Here is a 25,182-nt window from a genome sequence, read left to right on the forward strand (position 1 = left end):
TGGAAACTGGCATTATTGCAAATTCAGAACATGTCAGCAATTGTAACAAACACCACCTATTGTCCTTTTGTGTCCATACCCTTTTTGATTTTCCTCTCTTGTCCGATCACAGTTTGTTTATAACAGTAATAGACCACCTGTGTGTGTGTGTGTGTGTGTGTGCCATCCGTGGCATGGGCACAGATGGACCTCTGCAGAAGGTGAGCCGTTGCCTGTTTGCATGGCAGACAAGGTGCTCACTGGGGGCTTCCGCTGAGGCTCCCAGTGCCATGGCCTTGCTTTCTCAGGTTAACCCGCTTTTAATGCTGGATTGAACCCAACCAACCCTCCAATCCCAAGACCCTCTATCCCTCTTCAGCTCTCGCCGTGCTGGGCTGCACCATGGGATACTCCCCCCTTATAAGGGGTCAAGAGAGACATGGATTCCACCGCAAGCAATCAGGCAAATTGACTGGAGCAAAAAGGGGGACAGAATGTGCTTATAGTTTTATTCCTGCTTGACTGTTTTCTTTTGACCTCTGTTCGTGTCAGTTTGAGAGAGGCAGTTTTCGCTTCCTTTGCATAAAACCATAAGCTGAAAGAATGCATTTGAAAACAAGTTTGGCACAATGTAATATAGAGAGAGAGGGTTTAATTTCATATTTTTCCCCCACATGAATGAGACTTGCGTATGTTTTGATGTTTTACATTGATTGAAATTGGGTTCGTCTGAGGTTGCCACTGATGGTAATTGAGGGCCTTACATAACTAGACATTCCCTTTGGCTTTTAGCCTAACAGAAAAATAGTGGAAATTGGAATGGAAAAGAAAAATCACATGAAAATGAGAAGTGAAATCAGTTGTAAAGGATTAGGCAGAGATACAGACAACCAGGGAAGGGACAACCTACACAGTCAGAAATCTTAACCTTTTGTACCCTTGTACCAGATTCTCATTCTGTCTTATGTTAGATTTGAGAGGGTTGATATTATAATGTGAAAAGTCTTGAAATGAAAGCAAGAATATCACTTGATGGCATAGAATTGCATTTACTGATGAAAACATCCATGAGGTTTTTGTTAGGCAGACCTGCATCAGCGGAAGAGCTGAAAAGTGTATTTTGCATTTTATTAGTCCTTGTTGGTCACAGTATGAAATGTCGTGCTTTTTTGGAAGCTATAATTATGACTAATTTTGTCTTTTGTCAAACTACTCTCCATATTTAACATGGAGCACTGATATAAGTAGCATTAGCTTAATTGCTTATTAGCAATTAAGAGTGTCATTTTGTGACATATTTTGCACATTGCCTGCGCCTTTCTGGATAGTGATGTGTTAAAACACATCTCTTGGCTACAGACTTGTAGTTAATAGGCTAAGTGTATGGAAGGCTCGGAAAATAAAAGACAATGTGATGCCGTAAAAGTGTTTTTGTTTTGTCGACTCGTAGCACAGTCTTGTAACTGATATAAAATCATCCATGGGAAAAAAATGATCACTTTGCATGTTAATGGTTAGCAAATGGAAATGGGGACTAATCAGTGTGCTGTGTTGCCAGAGCCATCTTTATTTCTTACCCGTTACCATGCCAGTATTCTTAGAATGATATCACAGAGAAAGGTCTCAGCAGGGACAGGAAGTAAAAAGTAGGAGAAATCTAAGATGAGCGATAATTATCTGATACGTTTTTTTTATTATTTTTTTTTTTGCTGATGGGTGTGGCAAATCCTCCATGTGTATTAATTCTGGTTGATTGTGAGTGAAGTGGTTAGAGACGTTTGGACTAATAGGTTACAGCAGATACCATATGTCAGTCTTGTTTTTCCAGAGATGGGAAAAAAAGAACAACCACCTTTATGTTCACTATGTTTAGACTGTGTTGCTGTATATGTTATTACAACATTCAATGAAATTACATTTTATTTAAACTAAATGAAAAATGTAAAATTAGGTGAGGTTTAATTGCCGTGACATATTTGTAGCTTTGCCGAAGTAGAATATTTAATAACCAGGCCTATTTCCTATCAACCAAAAGATGGTAGCCCAGGTATTGTGGCAATGTTGCGTGGGAGGCAATGAGAAGTCAGTGCTGCCAGCTGGTTGTCTGTATTTTCAGATGTGTGAAAGGAGCAAGGCTCTGACATAATTCTAGAAGTAGATAAGTTGGATTTGTTACAAACTGCAGTGCTTTTATGAGGCGTCACAGTTGTGCCTTTCTGAAGCACATGTTCCCATTAATGGCAGCCGATCACTCATAATGGTTGGAAAAACCTGCATGATTTCCCCTCAAATCCGTCTCTAAGATCTTTCAAATGTTTCAAATTAAGTCTAAAATAACCCTCTTTTGCTGTATGATCTGGCCTATGTAATGTGTCCTTTGCGAGAAAGAGACCAGCTGTTTGTACACAGTAATCTGTTAATGCAGTGCATAAGATGCCTTTTTCTGTCTACCATATAGCCTTTGCTGGAAAGTGCCTAGTAACCTTCTTATACAACCACACGGCAATCATTAGGCCATATCTGTGGTGTACTCATGTGCTTTGAAACATGCTGATGATTGCTTGATAATCTTCAACAGCTGTGCGTAGGTTTCACCGACTGATGCCAGCCATTGATTCCTTGCTCCCATATTGCAGTGCTAAGTGATGGCCTAAACACTTAAGCTGATGCAGAGACAAAACAAAGCTATCAAGAGGTGCAAGAATGGGCAAAGACAAGAGACTGTTATAACCTTTAGTGCATAAACATGTTTGAATGTGTGCTAGCAAAGTACTTTGTTGAACTTGCATGTAGAAGTTCACCAGGAAAGAAAGGGAAAAAAAACAGGTATTTTGTCTCTGAGAAACGTGGCCTCAAATGTCTTGAGATGGCTTGCTGCCCAGAATCCTTGAGTCCCACACAGAGATGGCAACAAAAGCGATGGCATCTCGGCCGAGTTCAGTCCCCCCCTGTAAGTCCCACCTTATTATCCACGCTGCGATGGTTCACAAATTTTCCACTCCGCAGCCCTTGTTCTCTCGCTTCCTCACCTCACGGAGGGGTCAGTAGGGGCGGCTTTCCATTCCGTCCCCGACATGCCACAGCGGCCATTCCAACTTGCCTTGCGTGGCGTCGTCAAACTCCACTGACGAGGGCATGGTGTGTGGTGCTTGGTGCATCCCAGAAGTCTTGATGCCAAGACAGGGAGGAATCGGCACAGATAGAGGCCCTGGCCTGGCTCCTCTACCACTGGGCCACTCCATGCTCCATACCCCACTCCACCCCCCCCCCCCCCCCCATTCGCTCCAAGGCTCTCGTTTTGCTAGACACAGAGGAAAGAGTAATTAATCTCTAGGAGCAGCGTGCCAAATCGGGGGACTGCATCACAATTTGTCTTCTTCGTGGGGGCACTGCCAAATTCTGCCTGGCCGCGGTCTCTCTGAGAGATTCTCTCCTCTTCTCCCTGCTGGAACTGACACTGAGCAAGCTGTCACTTTGCCTCTCCGTCAACACAAGGATGTTTGTGTTCGACTCGCCCAAGTATCAACCCCTTGTCATTTGAGAAGGAGTAGATCTATCGGTGGTTTGGTTTTTCTGTTTTTTGCCCGCAACGAAGGTCCACTTTGTTATTATGACACTTGAGTAACGTTTGGTCATGGTCAACGCGGCCCTGTGTGTGGTTGGGCATTGAGAGATGGAAGTCTGAGGTTTGTTTTGGTGCTCCTTTTAATGTTTTCATTTTTTGACTTCAGTGCCCTTTTCCGGGGTTTTGCTCCATGTGTGCACTGCTCCGTGCCTCCCCAGCCTCGCTCTGGATCTCGTTGTGAGGGCATGATGTCATGTCTATCTGGAGACCCAGTAGCTTGAGTAAATCATTAAACAGGGTCTAGTAAATGAGTGCAGAGTCCTTGGTAGGTTGAGCTTATTTCTGGGTCAAGTTCTGCTTGTTTGTCAGACAGTCCGGTTTCTTGCAGGCACAGTAATAAAAGACACTAAAGTGTATTGTGTGTGTTGTGTTGTTGGCTATGTTTTGAGGGCACAGTGTTGGAACAGAATTTAAATAAACATTTAAATGAACTCTTATTGACAGAGACTTCATGAGAACATAGCACTAATAGCCCTCTTAAGCATCCCACTAAGAACTTTCCACATCACAAAATACTCCACATTGATGTCGTTCATCAGACATAACTGGAGAGCTGCTCAGTGTTGTTTGGGATTTCACCAACATGCTGCTGAAAGGATTTGTTCTTGTCAGAACTGGTAGCATTTGGGGGACTGACTGGCACATTCAGCTTTTTTAGCTGTGAATCTCATGCTGTTGGCAGGCATGCAGGGAGGGAAGACCCACCAACTCTCCAATTTGACTTTCCAAATGTGTTAGGATCGTGAATATACTGTCATAGTATGGTTTTGATGGCCACCACAAATTGTTTGTGAGCTGTGACTGTATGACCCCATTTGTAAGCAAATCCAGACGGTCCCAGTCAGGACCGCTGTGGTGATAGCCCTGATGGAAGCTAACGTAGTATCAGTTCTCCCAATCCACCAGAGTGTCAGAGATTCAGATACACCTGTCTGCTGTAATGCCCCCCAACATGGGCTCAGCCACCAAAAAAAAAAAAAAAGACATGGCGATAAATGCTGTAATCTGTATGTGAGCCTGTAATCCGTCAGACAGCTCCTGGCCACTGCAGGTAGCCTCCACGGGCAATATTTACATTAGCGTTAGCTTCTGCATCAGTATTCACTGTTGCCGCGTGTCGTCACGCTAAACAAATCTCTGCGGCCGGTGTGAACGTGTGTCACCGAGTCGACTCATCGCGCCGCTATCGGTAAACCTGGCACACAACCACCACACACTGCCAGGTATGAGTCTGCAGGCCTCCGCGCTGGTGGGCAGTCAGCCATGCGTTGCGGTCGCTTTGTGGCAGAACAAAGACATGAGGGCACACACACACACACACACTGGGAATAGCTCCAAGATATGCCTTTTATACTGGAATGGTTAATCCTGATGGGTCTTCCCCCATCACATTGTTTTTTTGATGTGCGGGACCTGACTTTTTTCACTTCTGTTTTTCTGTAGGCTACCTGTTGGCTCATTATAGCCCCTTTACAGAACTGCAGAAAATATGTACTGCAGTCAGTAGCCTATATGACCATTAGGACTGCTGACCTGCTGTGAGCTCTGTTGAGTAGTGTTTTCTACCAGATCAGCAAAGTTGATATACTGTTTATAAAACATAAACACGAAACATGAGCATATCACTCAGTTTCTCTTGTAGCTTGTCGTTCATACTGTACCAGATAGCACTCTGGTTGACTTACACAAAAGTATTTGATTTCATTCTATTCAAGCCGTCTCCACCAAGGTCTCATTCCTCTGTATGCTTTACCTTCACAGTTGTTCAATGAGGCCGTATCCATTTCATAAGCCATTCCATCATTTTCTTCACGCCTCAGGTGAAACGGTTGACTTTGGTATGTGGTGTTGTCTGGCTGGCTACCAATGGACTCACCCATTCACATTGGATGCGGTAGACACAGAAACACTCATTTACTAGCCCTATATAGTGCACTGTATAGGCGAGCCAACTAAATTGGCACCATATAGTTATTCAAGTGCATATTGTACCAGGCTTAGGCTCTGTATAGTGAATGAGTGGATATTCTGAATGTAGAGCTTGCTCTCCGAGCAGAAAGTGTAGGATGAGCAGCAGCAGCAGCAGCAGACTTGCGTTTCAGCGAGCAGCTTAAGTCCACTGGCACGGTCTCTTGTTTACATCTGTAATGATAAGCCAGTGAGGCGTCACTGAGTGCACGGACATTAGCTACAGGAGCCAGAGATGCTGCTCTGAATACCGTGCTCTGTCACTGAGCGCTATTTCTGTTGACAAGAGGAACAGTGGAACAATTTGTCATGCTTTGGTTTGCATTGTGGTCGCATCACAATCGCTCTGTTGTACATTTTAATGAATCAATTCAGTTGATTCAGGCATGTCGCTCTGTATGTCTATGTTGTTTTCTGCCAGTACGAGCTGCCCTCGGTTGTGTTAGTAATGGGCGCACGAGACATTGTAAGTGAAGAGTCTCATGCTTTTTTTCTGTCATGTAGTTGGAAGTTGTTTAATTGCTTTGGCTCTCGAATTAGATTTAGTTTTATTTTGCCAATTGTCCATTTCTCACGTCATGCTATGTAATGTGAAATAGGCTTGGTTTGTTGATCGTGTGGGGAATCCCACACCGATATAGCGCAAGGAATTTAACACCTTTCCTGTATATGTCTGAAATCAAATGTCAAGAGTAGTGGCAGAAAGGCTTTTCTCACTTGTCTGTGGGGTTTTGTGGAAGATCTAAAGTATGGTGGAGTTGTCATGGAGAATGCCGATGACACATGGGGAAGAGACAACGTGATGGCAGCGGTTCAAGTCCAACAGCCTCATCAAGCAGGCACTCTTTCCCCATGATGTCATTCCTGTGCCCTGGCCTGAAGCCCATGACCTTGGGCTTACACTCCCCCCCCCCCCCCCCCCCAACCCCACCCCCCTGCAGTAAATATCCCGAACAACTTTGAGCTCGATCTTGTAATCTTTAGATTACAGTAGTTTAAATTCTAGTTTTTGTCGTATAAGTCCTGTGCCATGCGTGTCTTAGCAAAAATGAATTCTCCAGTAAGATGCTCAACCTTCCACCCCTTCTGCTGCTCCAGCTTTCTTCACACACACAAGCGCATGCAAACACCTCTTGTTCATTAACAGTACCTAATTATTTTTATCACCCTCTCCGGAGACCCCGTGTTGATGCAAACAGCAGGTTGATGAGCTCCTCTGTTCCCACATGCCCGCTTTCCAGTCGAATGAGCGTGCGGAGCCGGCTTGTGTGTATCATACACGCCTTAGCTGTTTCGCAGGGCTGCGTGCCGCGTAGGCCCTACAGTAGACATCCCTCCCTTATCAAAATAAGCCATGCAGTGGAGTCGATAGTTTACCCCCACCTTGATCTCTCCTTTTGTGCTGCATGCAGAATTGCTGACGTGAGGACTGCCCCCCCCCCCCCCCCCCCCTCTCCCTCCCCATTCCCCCAATCTGAATTTCTAAGTGTCTGCCTTTGTTGTTCTAGTTTCCACTGGTCTGCACCCACAGGCACATCCGACGTGGAACAGCACTGGGCGTGCATGTTTGATTTCTCTCTTCCTTTGTTGTCAGTATTTGTTTGGGGAAAAGAGTGAATGAGGCAGAAAGGGGGAAAAAAAACTAAACAAAGCAAAAAAAATGTTTTCCTGCCTTCGGTATTTGACCAGGATTTACAGGTGAGGAACAGCCAGTAACAGCTCGGTCAACCAATCACGCAGAAAGCTTGGGTACCTATTTAAGTCACATGATTAAACGCACTTGTTAGCACTTGTACCCTGGTGTCTGATACAACAATGTAGTTCCACCTGCCAGACATGAAGTGCACCCATTTCTTGGAACCGTCAAACAAACATTAAGGTGCAGGTCAGGGATTTAGGCCGTCTTAGACTGTTAAGAGTCAAGTTAACTTTTAATAACCCCCGCTGAAGGACTCCGGGTGAGATGAATGACCACAGTCTCTCTGGAGTTTGCTCTGAAGAGAAATCTTATCATGAGAGAGACTGAGTGCTTCTCTTCCTGGTTTGGTATTAAGAACATTATTCGCTTGGATTCAAGGCCATGCAAAGAGCTGGGTGAACACTTCAGGGTGCGCAGGCGGTGATAAGCTGAGAAGGCATTTGTGTGCTTCACAAATAATACATTTGTGAACTGGACATACATCTTGGCTATTTACTAAGGCATGCACGTCTCAAGATGCGCCGGAGAGATTTAAAAGGCGTCTTTTCATTCACTGTGATATTCTGAGCTCAGAGTGGACTCCGTAGAATGGGGATGTTCTCCAAACAAACTGAAGCTATTCCATTGATAAGGCTATCTTCCTGACTCCCATTAGGATAAAAGAAACAGGAACCAGCCGTATTATTATTGTTATTACCCTAAGCTGTTTTAAATGTTAGAATTCGTAACCAGTTATTTCTTTTTTGGTGCCTGTGTTCTCGTTTGGTGTTGCACAAGGTTGAAAGTAATGTCCAAGGCTGGCTCTTTCCAAGGTCCTCCTTATCGGAGCTGACCATGTTAAGTAGGAGAGATTAAGTTAACATTCGGCACCTCAAGGGAGTGTCATATATCTCGGTCTGATGGGGTCAGGCGGGAGCGTGAGGATGTGTTATCTCTTTCTGCTCTGAAAAGCTTGCATTAAATCAAGATGGGATTGGAGACGTAGGGAGACGTGGAAAGAAAGGCTGAAAAGAACTTCAAATAGTAAAAAAATTGTTCTCAGTGCAGTGCAGTGCAGTGCAGTGGAGATGTTCAGTGTTTTTCCCATGTTTCTTGCAGATGATCAGGACAGGCATTTTCTTGTGTTTAGATAGATAGATAGATAGATGGATGGATAGATGGCTAGATGGATAGATTGATACTTTATTCATCCTGAGGGGAATTTTAGGCATCCTGTAGTAGCTTATACAACCAAAACACAACACCCATATATCTCACAGATATAAACATCACTCACAGAAATGTAAATAGTAAAGGGCATGTGAAGTGTTTACAGAAGTCTGGTATGGACTCTGTGATGCAATGACCATGATTATGGTGCTGCCGTTTGGAGTGTGTGCAATGGTGGTAGTGCAAAAGTGAACAGTGCAGGCATTTGAACAGTGAAATAACTTTGTTGTTAAATATTAAATTAAGACTATGAATAGATACGAATGTCAACATAATATTATTGCTTAACAGATAAGAAAAATAATGTACTTTAAAAACAACAGAGTAACAGGAAATTAGTCTAGAGATAAAGATTGTTGAAGCAACAAGTGATGTTTTGTCTGCAATCCAGATCGTGCAGAAGGGCTAATACAGGCCTAGCCTGTAAGACAGTCAGACGGACAATAGTTTCACTCCTTTTAAGAAACCAACAATTCCAGTAGGGAACAGAGGTCATATTTTGTGCCTTTTAGAAAGGTCTTTATCTGCAACATTTAATTTTTTCTGCTGCAAGCGTCCCTGCTGCATGTGCTGTGTTAAGTAGGCTTCATATCCATGGCTCAGTGTAGAGTTCCATGCCGCGTGGCATATGTAATAAGCACAGCCCACTGTTCCCTGTTGTATCTGGCTGCAAAGCACAATCTGCAGTCAGACTGGAAGACTCAGTGTCCCCGCCGCCCCTGACCACCTGCACAAGCAAAGCGTGACGTCAGAGGCTGGGCCCGGAGCACGAGTGACCTCAGGAGACACCGGACGGAGCGCCAGGGAGCGCGCTACCGTCGCCGTGGCGTTGCGTCGTGTTGCAGCAGCGCTCCGGAGACTGGATCAGACCAGGCCAGGCCAGGCCAACACGCCTGTAAACGGATCGCCTGCTGGCCGAGCTCCAGTGGGGAACGGACCCCCCGCTCCCCCCAGCCTGCACTGCTGCTGATCCCACTAGGCAGCTGGGAGTGGAATTCCTCCTGGACTTAGGGGAGGGGAAGACAGAGAAATCATAAGACCTGGCTTGATGTCATCTGAAGAAAATGAGAGATGCATTGCTAAAATGGTTCTTTGATGGCCTATAATTCCTAGTTTTAGGATGAGGCCAGTGCTATGTAAATGAGTACCCTAGTTGTTGTTTTAGGGTGTTAGGATGTGGATTCTTTGTTTGGGTTTGCTCTGGCTGATCTGAAGAATTAAAATGAGTTTGGCTAGGAATATGGATCTTTCATGTCTCTTAAATATGTGTCTACAAAGTCAAAGAAGAGAAGTGTCTTCCATGTGAATGTTATTTCTTCCAAGGTCTCACCAACATATTTTGGCAAATATCAGTCATTGTCAATGATGTGTGAAATAATAGCCTCGGGTGGGTTTTGTTGATGACATTTTGTGGTTGAAGTTTTACGTGACTGTCTGCTGTGCTGTTTCTTGTATCTTTAGGTTTAGATTTTGTATTTGCGTCTTATTCATGAAGTAAATCGGCAAGGTGATCAGGTTAAGCAAATAAATTACTGCATTTCTGAAATATTAAAGAGGGAGGTGGGAGGATATTTTCAGACCTTTTGGCATTCTGGTTTGCATTGATTTTTATTCTAAATATAAAACACTCCCCATCGTTCTGAATTGTGAGATATCGATCGCAGTCGATAGATCAGACGCGCTCCTCGGTATGTTAATATCCCAGTGGTGCTCTCTGCTGCTTTGAGCCCTAGCGTGTCTGGGATTGCCATCTACTTCTCCAAACCATATCATGTTTGTGTGCGCTCATGTGGAGCTCTCTGGGTGTGTGCGCCGAGGGATGATGGAGGGAAAGAAGGGGAAGATGGAGAGTTATGGCAGGCTTGGATTTTAGACATTCCGTCGCCCATGCTAAATGCCTTGCCATACATGCCTATAAACCACTGTCTGTAGTGGAGAGGTTGGATACCCCGGCCCCCCTCTCTCCTTTCTCTAGCTTCTCTAGATTTTGTTTCTCAAAGGTTTTTTTTTTTTTTTTTTTTTTTGTATTATTAATGTCTGTCTCCCTAATATAGAGGACTATAAGATGCTTTGAGATTTAAGCTTAGATAATTTTTGTCATTTCCGTGATTTGTCTCACCCGAAGAGGAAATTAATTCATGGTTTTGTCTGCATGGAAAGGAAGTGTTCAGCATTTTCAAAAGATTATTTTTTTTCGTGCCCAAGTATTTCAAAGGAATTTGATAGAGTTGCCAGTCATCAACCTCAAGATATTCCCTCATAACCAACAGTTAAAGGAACTGATTTATTCTGAGAATTCAGACCGTAACACAGGACCCTCTCATTGGGATTTTGAACCTTGTATTAGCACAAAATTGAGGCCTGCATTTATATTAATTTACCTAAGATTTTATGGCGTACTTTATGCTGTTTAAATGCATTCTGGCTCTTTGTAAAAATGTGTGTTGGCTACATTGTCTCTTACTAATAGATAATACACCAAATTGCAGCAACTTTACCTTGCAACGTTGAAGGCGAAATAGAGGCAGCACCCCCCACCCCACCCCCGATCTCACACCTTCAGCCTCTTGTGCAGACACAGACCGGGCTCCTGTGGAGTGTTTTCTAGCCGTTCAATCTGCTCCCGGAGAAGAGTGACTTTGTTATTGCTGGCTGCCCTCTTACCCCTCAACTCAGCCGTGTTTCGGTGCTCTTAAAATTACACATGCCAGCCAAATATACAGGGGCTCCCATCTCTCCAACAGCTGCAATAACTAGCTCAGCTGCCACTCAGTGCCGCTGACTGGTGCTGTGAAATTGTTGTCGGTGGTGGCAGCAGGTGATGTCACAGCGGCGTGATTGCATTCTGTCATCCCAAGTGCTTTTTAGCAAGAACATTTTTGATAGAAAGAGGCGCGACCGAAGCCAAAAACACGAGGCTGCTTAATGAGAGCTGCGACGGGTAGACCTAATGCAAGACTTCTACTTTTACCTCGGTCGGCTCTGTAGTAACCATGACACATGGGGGGTCTGTCGACAGCAATAACATTTTACCTTAAGTGCAAAATAGCAGTGTGTACTGCCATTGCTTAGGTTTTCACATGATTGATTTGTCTTGTTTTTTTCAGGAGTGCTCCTGTTTTCTGGCAGACTTGACGTCAGTCTCGGTGGGTACGCTGGTTTATGCAGTTGCTAAGGGAAGCTGGTCGGACTTAGTAAACAAAAGGTATGTCTAGAGATATCTGGCACACACTCACTAGGCAGTGCTATCAATCTTGTGGAAGCAAACATAGATCATGTTACAGTTTAGAGTACTACATCCTGGGGTAACCTTTGTGAAATAAGGGTGGAAATGGTTAGTTTGACAGTTTGGATTTTGTAAACCAACCCATTGTTTTTCGGAGTCGAATTGATTCAAGGTGAAAAGTTCAGTTGTCAGCTCGTGTTGATATGCCCCATGACACTAGATACATGACTTCACTGTTTCATCCTGTTGTTGCAATCGGAACAGATACAAGGGCTCGCACTATAAAAGTCAAACTCAGTAAAATTGTACAGCCTAGCACCCCCAAGGGGTTTTTGGCTGGTGTCAGTGAACGACCTTTTAAAGGGAGTATGAAAGCGTGTGTATGATTAAAACATCAGCTAGATTGGAGGTGAACGGTAGAGCGAGGGGGCCTGACCATGTTCGAGAGAACTCTAGATTCTGTGAAATTTAGTGTCCTTAAATCAATTCTAATGTGTCGGGGAGGGGGGGGGGGATCCTTCCTCTCGAAGAATTTGACCCCCCACCCCGAGACCATGGACGACGTGTGGGGAACACTTCATGGACCAGAGGGAACTCTACAAATTTCACTTGAGTCAGCAGTAGTCGGCATGGTGATTTAGTCGAACGGCTAAATTGAGTAGAACGTTGCAGGAGCTCTGGGGTTAATGCAGTGCGGCTCGGTGCACTGGACGCGTTCGTTACTGTGGGAGAGGGGAGCTAATGCTGCGGATGTGATTTGTTAACGGGCAGGAGAGCTCGTGGTGCTCTGGGGCATCATCAGATCCTGCCACCCTCTCCCTCTCCCTCTCCCTCTCCCTCTCCCTCTCCCTTTCCCTCTCTCCCTCTCTCTCTCTCTCTCTCTCCCTCTCCCTCTTGCGCTCTCTCTCCCTCTCCCTCTTGCTCTCTCTCTCTTGCTCTCTCTCTCTCTCTCTCTCTTTCCTCTCTCACCCACTTCTCTCTTCTTCCCTCTCTCTTCCTCCTCTCCACTCTTTCTTTTCACCTTACAGGAAGAAATTGTGGCTGAAGATGAATTATAAACTTACATGAATAATTGAAGGCAGTCGGCAGAATTCAATTATTTATTGCAAGGAGAAAAGCCATCTCTCTCGGAGCTGGTTTACCAGCCGAGGAGGGAGTTGCTTACTGCGGGGCGTAACTTCACTTTACTGGGAAGGAGCCCCTACATACACCCCTCCTCCCCTACACTCCCCAGCCCCATCAGCATTCGCCATTTAGTAGTATTTGAGTTACAGTACCCTCTCAGAGACCCCTGTCTTGAGACAACTAACGCTATATCTAATAAAACCATGCCGTGGAGACTGAATGATGCATGAGTAGCGTATGTGTTTTGTCTGCATGTGTTATGCTCAGCTGTGCTTTGAAAAATCCCTATATGAAGTCTCAAAGGTGAACGCTACATTACAGTAGCACACTAATTGTATGTACTGTGCATGGCACAATAGGTGTATCAGTACTCCCCTCTTGTCTGCACAGCACCTGAAGAACATAACAAATGATCCTACTGCTTTGCTGTAGCACACACACACACACACACACACACACACACACACACACACACATACGCACACACACACACACACAACCCCTTCACAGCCCGGAGTTCTTCTGCCCAAGTGTCTCACATTACTAATGTAGCAGACCCATCGTGGTGCACAGCCTGCGGTCTATATCTAACACGGAGATCATAACGAGCTGTTTTGTGCTACGAGCAACGGAGCCACATTGTTTTAAAGGATGTTTAAATGTAAATGGCGGTAGACAGCTGGGATGGAGAGGGATGAGTACATGCCTGTGAATACTAATGGCGGAGGGCTGAGGATTGAGCTGATTGTGTTTGTCTTCTACCGTCCACAGGGGCTGACAGGAGCATGGGCCGCATTCAGACATGATTAATGCTAGGGGCTACTTTTTATTTTCTTAGTAAGGACCTCTGCTTAGAAGGTGGTTATATTTACGTTTTTTTTAATTGCTCGTCCTCTTCATCCTGACAGTTCTCATCTTCCTCATTTTCCTCTTGGGTTCTTTGCTGTCTTTGTCCTCATTTTTGGGCTTCTTTATTCTCAGCGATTCCTTAATCTTTTTTTTGGTGTTGTTCTTTTTAGCTTTAAGTATTGGAAGGGTTGTGACTCATCTTCACCTCTTTGGTTGTCATCACACCCACAAAGATGTTCTAGAAATATCTCCTCTGGTCGGTTTATGCAACATGCGAAGGCTTTGTCAGTTTTGATGACCCTCGAAAATAATTTGCCTTCCATCAACATGACATGTCAGTGAGTTATCGCAGAGTAGAGCCACTCGGCAGTCGTGTCCCGTTTTGTCTTTTCGTATTCAGTATTACAGAGAATGCATAAGGCGTGAGATCATTTCCTCTTGGGTTATCAGCTGATTTGATGGAATGTCTGTGTTCACAGTGAGAAAATACAAAACATACTCATCCCCCATAGACCACACATGCGTGAACTTAAAACTGACAGAAACAACAAATAATAGCATATCCACTTACAAAAAATATATTGAGTGTCTTATTTTAGGAACACTTCTGCCTTACTCACTGACTTGTCCGTTGTGCTTAGTTGTGGTTTATCACTGAAATTTAAATTATACATTTTTTTTCTGCTGCTAGTTATTTGTAATGTGTTTGATGTCATATACATGACATTTTGGTATCAGAAGGCTATTACATTAGGGATTAGGCCATGCGCTTAGCATGCATGTAGTTCCTGTCAAAATCTTGAGCCTTAGAGATTTATGATTAGATTTGTCCTCTATGGCAATCCATATTCTTTCAACTTTGAAAAGGTTAATCTTTACCCTCGGCCAAGTAAGGTCATGTGAAAAATAAAGTACACCCTCTCTCTCTGTAATATTATTTAAAGTTTCATGCCATGGTAAAAAAAAAATCATCTGGACCTTAACAGGTCCTAAACCTTTGTAAATGTAAACCTTTTCATTATATAAAATAATCCAAATGCAAAAGTAGTAAAAATCTAGTAGAACCACCTTTAGCAGCAATAACGTGAAGTAATTGTTTTCTGTATGATTTAATCAGTCTCTCACTTGTTGTGTGGATGTATTACTGCCCACTTTTCTTCACAACAGTGCTTCTGTTCAGTTATGGTTGAGGGCATTTGTTATGGACAGCTCTCACTGTCCCACCACAGCTTTTCAATCAGGTTGAGGTCTGGACTCCGACTCCCACTGGCCATTGCAACACCTTGATGCTTTTCTATTTTAGCCTCTCTGTGGTAAATGTGTGGATATGCTTGGGATAGTTGTCTTCTTGACCCCTTTGCAACATTTGACTTTAGAATACCTGTACTTTGGAGTTCATGGTTAACGACTGCAAGTTGCCCAGGTCTTTTTGGCTCCAAAACAAGCCCGAATCATCCACCCACCACTAGTGTGCTTGATGCCTGGTATGAGGTATTTGAGTTGATATGCTGTGTTTGGTTTTGACCAAATGTGGCACTGTGCATTATGGTCAGATATCTTTGGTCTTGGTCTGTCCAAAAGATGTTATTCCAGCGAAGAAACCAGGTTCACCGGAGCAACTCAGATGTGAAGTTTTTAGATATTTATTTAAGGTGCCAACATTGTAGGACTAACGTTTCGACGTTTGCCACGTCTTCATCAGAGTCTGATGTTATTCCAGATTTGTTTTGGTCATATGCAACTTTGCAAACTTAAGCCATGCTGTCATTATCTTTTTAGTGAGGAGAGGCTTTCTTTAGTCTTTAAAACATCTTCGCTGCCTTATCATAGATGCAAGCAGTCTTGAATACATTTTAAGCATAGACACAGTCATTACAGGATGACTGCCAATTGAAAATGGGTTTGAGTACGGTTATAGATACTATTTCTCAAGATAAGATAAGAGATCTGGAATGAGATAGGACACTGCCATGAGTTTAGGAATTACTTCTGTAATAGGAAGTTAATCCCTAATTTCAGTCCAGGGAATCCACACATTGCAGACAAGCAGTCAGGATATTTTTCTGTAATGAGGCCCCAGGTGATTTTATTTTTATTCTTTTTATGATATGTAAAGCCATAGAACTGGAAGAGGATATGCATTCTTTTTCACATGACCACAGATGTTGCCAAGTAGAATTGAGCAGTCTGTTTTTGTCATAGATGGCACCTTTATAGAGATTCTAGCAGAAACTTCAAGTGTCCTTCTTTGAGGACACGCCAGAGAGGCTGTATGTCTCGGAGTGCGGTGGCGTTCTTAAGCCCAAGTGTGAGGAGAGGAGAGTAGGAGTGTGTGAATTTGAACAGCGGAAAGAGAGACTGCCCCATGAGTGTTGCCAAGTACTAGACACGGATGACACCAGAGTGTCTGACTGACTTGACTGTCATGGGGATAGTTGCTTCTTCCACTACCTATCTATCCCCCGTCCCTGTCCGAGTGGTCCGTCCCCACCGCTCATCTCTCTTAATCCTTTCATGCACGCACAGTGGTAGAGATGGGCACTGGCGGAAGCTTCATCTCTACCACAGAGGACGGGGTGATGGAGCCATTTGTCCACTAACAAGGCATTGGGGTGGCTCGCGTGGACAGACTTTGACGTGCAAAACCTAATAGTGGAGGGAAAAGACTGGATTGTATGCGTTCCCCATACATGCATGATAGTCAAATCTAATCCACAGAGTTGTATGGATTAAATGTACCTATTGCATTCATAAATACTGGGTATGCCTAATGCCTAGCACATAAAACAAAGTGCAGATTATAGACGGAGGAGTTCAAATAGATTGGATTAAGTGACTGTGTATATAGAATGGTAAAATGTCTTTTGCATTAGTTGTTTTTCAACAGCATAACCGTTTAAAAGGGCGGCAGATCAGATTAAACATTATTGAGCCTTTTTGATGAGGGTGAAAGGGCCGTCCCAGTCGAGGAAATCTGCATATTGTGGATAGATTTGCCAGCTTCATTTGACAGCTTGGCTGTGTCAGTTAGGCTACTTCTTCCATGAAGAAAATATTAGAAACATTTTTGTCCTTTTTGTTGAGAACTCACAGCCCGGAATAATCAGACCCAAATTCACTTTGTGAACGGAGTCTGGCTTCACTCCATTGGGGATTGTTTCCAGTCATAGCATCCTAGTAGTCATAGACTTCAGGTTAATTTGAATGAAAACGTTGATTCTAACATTTCACCAGTCTCCGTTGACCACTATGAGATTGCTATACTCCCTACTTCGACACAAACAGTACAAGCGCTGTTATATCAAGTTTTTTTCCAAATGCTGTTGGCAGTAAAGTAACAATGTCTTTGCCTTTTGAATAATTTGACACATTCTTCTTGCTCTGACTTCAATTTTTCGATGTTTGCTTGCATTGCAACTGCTGTTTGTATTGCTTTGTGTAGCTCTAACACTGCTACAATTGTTGTAACCACATTTCAAACAAACGCTTCATTTTAATGCCATTGCACTTTGCTTCTTCACTGGTGGGCCCCTCAGAATGGAATCGTTTCATTGTGCGAACATCAGTTCCAGACAATAATCACAGCGAAAACTGAGTTGGAAGAAATGCTCGGGTGGAGCCGGGCTAGGCTAGGCTCAGAACCTTTTTAGAAATAAAATCAGATTTGCCTGTTATGGGCGGACACAGACAATAGTGACAACGTGTCCGAGACTGCTCCCGAGAGTCCTTTGAAATTGCAGACAAACAGCTTTTGACAGACAATTACTGAAGTGAAATTTTACAGGCTTTTCACAAAGACATTACTGTGTCGGGACAGGCAGCACAATGACATTTGGCAAGTGGTGTTTTGAGGGCTTGTAGCAACGGTAGGGCAGAAAAAAACAGCCATCAGAACAGGTCATCTCGGTCATCAGCATTCTGGAGATCACCAACCCCGCTGATAGATGGGCTGTGTGTGGTGTGTGTGTGTGTGTGTGTGCGTGTGTGTGTGAGTGCGTCTGTGTCTGTGTGCGTGCGGCACATTGTAGCCCCTCGGCTGGCACAGGTCTCTTGTCCCTTGTTTGTTCTGATTGATCGATTCTGTCCTCTCTGCCCTAGTTGTTTCTGCAGGTATGCAAGGAAGCAAGTGTGGAAGGTGTGATTTTGTGTGTGTGTGTGTGTGTGTGTGTACTGAGAGAATGAGAGTAATGCCTACAGGCAGCAGTTGACCTCCTCTTTCCATACGCTGTGTGGAGAAGTCAGAAAATGCCTCATTTTGGCAGACTCCGAGGGGAGGCCACCATTTCTCCCAGTTACTACTGTTCATTTGCAACTAGGCCATGACATGAATTGATTGGTCCAAGTAGATCTGGCACACTTGTTCAGTTGAAATCACCTTTTCAAAGATACTAGAAGTGAGAGGAGAGATGTTTTTGTACAGTACACACCCCCAGCTCTATCCTTTTTATGGCTTTAGGGTTTTATATTTTGACTTTGATATGCTCAGTTGCCTTTGCTGTATTAGTCATGAATATTTAATTAATAAGTATCGTTCTGACCATGCTGAAAGTTATGAAAAGATTAATATGATATGTTGTCCCTGACCGAAAAGCTAACTGAGTCTCCCCTGCTATTTTCTTACCTGATTTCACTAAGTCATCCTGGCCCTTAATCACTCACAGTAGGCCTAATTCATTTAAGAGTCAACCGTCGCTGTTTTCCGTTTGAGCACACAGACCGTGTCAGAGATGGCGTTATGAGATGAGTTACAGTGTCTGTCTGTGACATCTCGGCATATTCATTTCAAGTATCACAGCTAAATCATTTTTGTTCAGATCCAGAAGAAACATGCAACCCGCAGCTTCATCTAAGGTGGTGAAATCGCTATGGCAAGGCATCGATCTTTGGATCCGTCCGCTGGTTAGACACACAGCAGTGTCACTGCGTCTAGCCGCCGTGGTGCATCGACGTTACTGAAATGGCACGTTGTGTGTTTTGACGGTGAAAAAGACGAGTCTGGGCTGGCCTGCTTCTCGCTGTCTAGCAAAATAAATCGTTGGCCATTAGACTAGATCACAGCAGGGTTTACATCTGTGCCATCGCTCACCTGAAAACATAATATTTGAGTGGCTGAATGTAATTCTAGTCCTCCACATTCTTTCATCTTAGCAAAGTTTCCTCAGGAAAATGACTGGTGTTGGCAATGATATTACAGAGAGCCACTGCTATTAAGCACGCGAGTTGGTTTGGCTACGTTTTCGTGGTCCAGAAAAATACTTAAATAATTCATTAATATTATCGATATACTGAAGGGTAGGAAAGTTATACTCACTAAATGGACTGTTGCCAGATAATATGTTGCTAGTATTAACAGCCTTGCCCCATAAAATGCTAGTTTATGCTTTAAACCAATATTAGTTATTTTTCTGTAAAGATATTTTTTACATTTTTGCATGGCCATCCCCATCCTCTTAAATCTAATTGTGTAGGTGTAGGGTTACTCTATAGAGCTGGGTGTGTAGTCCAGGTGTGTTGATGGTTTTGGGAAAGTATACCAAGAGATTCAGAAAAGAGTAAAATCACCGTCACTGTAACATCACCAGCACCTGGAAATTAGTAGGCTGTGCATAGGAACTGTATTCTTTTTAGTATACGGTACCAAGAGATGGTTGAGAATGTATCAGTGTGTGCAAGCCTGCCATTGGAAATGTTTAAAACATTTCAGATACTAGTTAGCTTGGCCAAAACACTCTGCCACTTTTTCTGTCACACTTTCTTTGAAGAAATATGCATTTGGTCAAAAGTAACTGAAAGATCTGGATGCCTGTATTCCTGTTTATAAATAGGCTAGTTGAAAACACTATCATTTGGTGCTTCTTAAGATTTCTATGGGTGTTTTCTGGACAGAATTTTCTCTGTAAATCTTTTAAGTGTGATGGTAACTGGATAGATGTGTTGACTGTTGCGAATGAAAAACCTGGAATGAATCAATGTCGCCTGAAGTGCTGCTAACGTGCTATTTGTTGGAGTTCATTTGTGTTTTCGTGTTAGGCACAAATGGCATGGTTGGGCATGATTCTTGGGTGAATAGACTTAATTTTCATCTGTGAAACCACGCTTTAAAGACCGCCAACACACAGTCGACTATTTCGGCTTTGGCGCTTTCACCACTGCACTCACTACCCACCCCTTCTTTATAGCCTCAAGGCGACAGTAAAAAAAAACAAGAAAATGGAACTGAACATCTCTCTGGCTCTCGCCCAGCCTCCTAATCTCTTTCTCCTCGCTATATGCCTCCCCGCACTTGTAGCTGTACACACACAGCCGCCTCATGTGTGTGCTCTCTACGAGCCTTCGCCTATATATATGTGTTGAGTTCTGCTCTGCCTCACCCAGTCTCTTGATTGTGCGTGGAAATGGCCCGTGCACCCAAATGACTTGGAGTTTTTTAGTTCAGTCATTTATTACCCTCTCTGCTATGGCTCAGGCTCACACATTTTCACTTGGTCGGGTCAGACTGCACTGATGGGAGTGGGACATTAAGGGCCTGAGAATATATATTTTTTAAGTACCACTACTGCTGTGGTTGTAAAAAAATCCCATGTGGCCGACTCAGTAGCTGCCCATGCCAGTGTTGGGCAACACTCAATACTTAAACATCATTTGATTGGACAGTTTTATAGGACCAGCTTGTCAGACACTGTTATTATAATGCTTGATGCCTTGTAGAACAGTGCTAGAAATGCACACACCAAGGTGTAATTAAATGTTTCATTTATATTAGTCACATTTCTCTTGCACACATTCCTTTATGATGGTTTCAGATTTTAATCCTATATTTTTTAATCCTATATCATCATAACTGCATGGCGGGTTGATAAAGCCATCATCTCCTCAGAGGTGGGTAATTCATCACGAAGGCTGGGATTGTTCCGGGTGATGGAGCTGAAATAAATGGGGAACCAGTATTGGGTGGAGTAATTTGTTCCTGCAGTGGCAATGAAGGATGACTGTTTACTTCATGAATTAACTTACTTCTAGCTAGCCATGGAAAGATTGGTGCTGGATCATTGATTGCCAAGAGCTGCAGCACCATCGGCTGTAGGAAGCACTTTTTATTGTGGTGTAACACGCTAGAGATGTCAATGTGGAGTGTGAGCGTGTGTGCTTGCGTGGCACCGGTTATTGCTGATATGAAATCTATCCCCAAGAAATACTGTCACCATTTCATAAAGAGCTGATCTCAGCACGGTCCCCGTCGGGTAGGTGTGAGAGGATTACTGCTGATGGAGGACATTTTTACATGGTGCACCATGCAGTCTAGTCTCTGGCCCACCCAATTACCTGATTATACCCCCACAAACAAAGGCCTCTTGATCCCGATCATCAATACGTTCCTGTAATCTAATGATTTTTTCAAGAGCCAGCCATGCCTAGGCAGGGTTTCATTTACTTAGTGTTTCAATTAGGGGTTACAGACAGCTAACGTTTAAGTTAACCATTTGTAGGACACCATAGGAATTTAAGCCTAGGCCTGTTTGTTGCTGTGTGGGTTTAGCATCTATTCTCGTTATCTGTTTAGTATCTAGCAGTTATTCATCCCTTGCTGCTACAATGCGTAGGTCTTGGACAGAACTTGTTACTTACGGATTTGAAACGCCATTCTTCTCTGCCCACTCAGAAGGAACCATTGTTCAAGGTTAAGTGAGTGAGTAAGATTCTGTCCTTTTACAAGGAAATGTCTGTTTAGACCACGACACACACCATTGTTCTGGAAAGATTCCGTTGTATCACAGTTGGTTGCATGGGTGCCATGTCTCCTCACTGGGGCTTGGCTGTGCTGTTCTCAGTAGGAACACAGAACCATCATTTTTTTTTTTAAACATCTGCTTGGATGATTTTTTTCCCCCTCCGCTTCCTGGTGATGGAGCCTGGGCTTGTTGCAAGTTTACTCAGCCATTGCCGTAAGCCTATAATAATCACTGGGCATGATAATCCTGTAAGGTCTGTATTTGGATGTGAAAACAGAAATATGGGAGTGGTCACTATAAGAATGTATGGTATCTGACATTTAATATGGTATCTGTGTCTTTTGGAAAAAAATGCATAGGATGTTGCCAACCCAACATTACCTTCCTGCTGACAGCCAGACAGCATTTTCCCAGCATTTTTTTTGTTTTTTTTTAAACGGGTTTAGCATAGATTGTATCAGTCACCTGAACCATCTGGTCAACCCAGCCAGCCTTGGCATTATTTTGTAGGACATTGGACATGCCAGTTGCCAGTGAAGCTAAGTGGGCAGCATGTCTCTGGTGTAGGAGGTCAGTATCACAGGTGGCTGTTGCCGGGCACCGTGGGAGCAGACTCTCACCTTTCAGGTCTCACTGTGACCTACATCCTATATAGTCTTTTGTAGTCTTTTTTACTGGCTGGACTCAGTCAAGCCGACGTTTGGTTTACAGAGAATCGGATATGATGCAGAACACATTCAAATGTTATGGTTCGTGTGCATAGACATTCTTGTAATCTAATTGGTGTAATAGCAGGACCAACTTCCCTCTAGAATAAACCGTAACTGCCAGTTAATGGCCATTTCACAAATAAAGGTGTTTTTTTTTTTTGAAATATCTTCTGCAGTGGTTAATGGTTAAGTGTCTAGTGAAGAAGGACTACATTACGGCAATTTAGCTATAGCATTTTCCATTTTATGAAGGCGTTTGTTACCATGGAAGCACATAACATAGCAAAACAAATGTGCAGCTATAGGCTTATGTCTGCATGAGTAGCACAATTGTCAGGGGAATTCAGCTGTAGTGTATTGCAAATATATCAGCATCAATTAAGCTGTAATATCAGGTTTGTTCCGTAGGAGATCAATGACTGCAACGGGTCTTCTCACCTAATTGGCTCTCCTAGTGATAGATCCTCCGAATGGCCAAGCCTATATATTTTTTTCCCTCTAAAACCCAATAGAGAATATTACCCTTCTCAGTGCACCTCTGCTATTCTCCCCTCGCATGTCAGCTTGATGTATCATGCTTGGCTTTTCTGCTATCCAGCTCGGTGAAAAACAAAATTCCCCGGCTCCCTTGGTCACATAGCCCCCTTTCTCTTTCTTTTGTTACTTCTCTCCGTGCCCTTGAGCAACAACACAATGTCTCTGTTTTACGGCACACACTGGATGATGTTGGCTTACTTTGTAATAATTATCATTCATTTGTGGTCCCAAGTGAAATGGGGCATATTTATCTTTTTATAGTGTAATATTTTGTACATTTTCCCCTCACCAGTTTGTGCAGATGGATTTTAACGGCTTCTACCCATCTATGTGCTATTGTTGGATGTTATTGTTAGAATAGCGTAGGCTCATTACAGTTTACCAGCTTAGACATATTACAGTAAACCCACGAAATAGATGGAATCCATGGCGTGTCAAAATAAGCCAAACTCTGAAGTGTCCACCAGCCCTGCTCTGTTGCGTGCTCTTAATCTCATATGTGCACTATTGTGCGAGCTGTGAGAGAATGGGCAGGAGGAGAGCAGGACAGACTTTAATGGGGTTTAATACACACATCCTATTATAGTCCCGCCCCAGTGCTGGTCAGCAGTAGACATCTTTACGCCTGTGCAGCAAGCAATCCAGTTAGCCCCAATCATATTACTCCTAATCTGATCAGCAGTAAGAAAAGCTATTGCTCATCCAGCCCTTTCCCCCCCTTTGCTCCCTTACAGGGCGAACAATGTTTCAAACAGTGTAGATCCCTCTCTGTGCTGCCAACTGTCTCGGTCTCTGTGGCGGTCAGTGACGGACATTGATTTCGTCAGTCTGTTATTCGGCTGCTTGATTTCGGAGTCCAGCCCGGCCTGCATCACAGAGTGGCAAATGATGCATAAATTACTGGACAAAAAGCTCTTGGAGGCTTTTTTATTTTTCTTTAATAGCTGACATTATCACTCTTGCTCATTTCATTTGCATGTCATTTTAATAAACACACGAAATGTGTCTTGTAAAGGAGATTTTCAGTTTTTCTAATAGAAAAAGGTTCAGTCCAGACAGGATAAATCTATTGCGAATATAATTGTGTCATTGCCGAACACGGAGCATATTATTTTTCAACTCAAACCGAACCACTGTGGATTTTCTAAGCGCTGGTGGACAGAGAAACACAGCACCTCCTCAGAGCCCTCTCGCTTGCTCTGTATCCATGTTGTGGCTGGACCGGAGAACAGTGCCTGCGTCCTCTAGAATAGAGGTGACATTTACTTTTACTTTTTTTTTCTCTCTCTCTCTCCCCTCTTTGGGAGATTTCTGTGGTGGAGGGAGGCCGCTATAAATAGCCAGGGTTCTTGCCGTGTTTTGCAGGCTAATTAAGAGGAAAGGGACGTAGGTGCTCCCGAGCATCTGGGCTATGCTGGCAATGGCCGCCCTTGTTCATGCTCACGAGTGGATGCGTACTGCTGCCAATTACGTTGCCGTGGCATGACTGAAGAGGGCCCTCTCTGCAACCCCAAATGCCCCTAATGGAACGCAAGTCGTTTCTGTGTCTGTTGCTGCTGCTGCTTGTGCTGCCTGTGTACTGAAGGTGACCATCATGTGGTTAGTGGGCAACAGTACAATTAGTGGTACGCGAGGCAAGGCAGTCTGCTGCTGTAATGTTGTTGTGTTGTACGGTCACATGCGGATACTTAAAATCTCATCTCCTGATGCAGGTCATCACATATGACTAATGGCGCGTATCACCATATAGCACATCTGAAAATGAACGGATAGTTAGATCAGATACTGAACATGTGCAAAGGCCTATTAATCATTACATTTTTAATCTCACAAATGCTATACCAAAGAAAGACAATCAATGACACTGACCCAGAAGCAAACAAATATAGTTAGCTACAATGTTACGTAATAGCTGTGGACATTAACTGTTTATGGTTATGAAGGAATGTAAAACCACCCAGCCACCTAAAACAAAATCACACACTGCACCCAATATGCAGCAATAATGCAGCAGCAGTGATTTGCCTCTAGCTGTGGGTAAGTTCTGGAATAAGAGTCGCGGTGAAGGCCTGGTTCTGGTTGTCTGGAGTTCTGTCTGTCCTTGATGGCAAACATGGACAGATGGAGGTGACATGCATCTGGAACTTCGCCGCCTCACCGTCCAAGACTGTGGTTTCCACAGCTCCAGAACTCAAAGCGAATTTCAAATCTCTGCTTCGCGAGAGCATGCTGACAAAATCAAATGTCTCTTCGCCGGATTTTGTTGGCGTTCCCCTTCTCCCCAAAGCTAAATGGACGTATGTCCTAATTACCCGGCTCTATTTGTGTCAGGCATCTCTCTCGCATTGTGCTTGATGGATGGGAACGGTTTTGTTGCCTGCAGATTTGCTTAACTCGAATTTCTTTTGTCAAAGGCACTCTGTACTTAGGGGGGGAGATGAAGAGTTGACAAGAGTGGATGAGCAAGCGAGTGAGCAGAGCAAGCATGTGAGAGCTGGAGAGGAGGGCCTGGGTGCGGATTTGAT

The 25,182-nt window shown here is 43.7% G+C and overlaps 1 protein-coding gene across 1 annotated transcript in view; it reads left to right on the forward strand.

Annotated features, from left to right (window-relative positions):
• ndst1b (N-deacetylase/N-sulfotransferase (heparan glucosaminyl) 1b) overlaps positions 1 to 25,182 on the forward strand; it is a 59,849-nt gene that overhangs the window by 2,336 nt on the left and 32,331 nt on the right. The window contains exon 2 of the mRNA XM_062536804.1: positions 11,588 to 11,685. The gene's annotated coding sequence lies outside the window, so the exon portion shown is untranslated. The remainder of the gene's footprint in view (positions 1 to 11,587; positions 11,686 to 25,182) is intronic.

Source organism: Sardina pilchardus, chromosome 5 (assembly GCF_963854185.1).
Source record: "Sardina pilchardus chromosome 5, fSarPil1.1, whole genome shotgun sequence".
NCBI classification, from domain to species: domain Eukaryota; kingdom Metazoa; phylum Chordata; class Actinopteri; order Clupeiformes; family Clupeidae; genus Sardina; species Sardina pilchardus.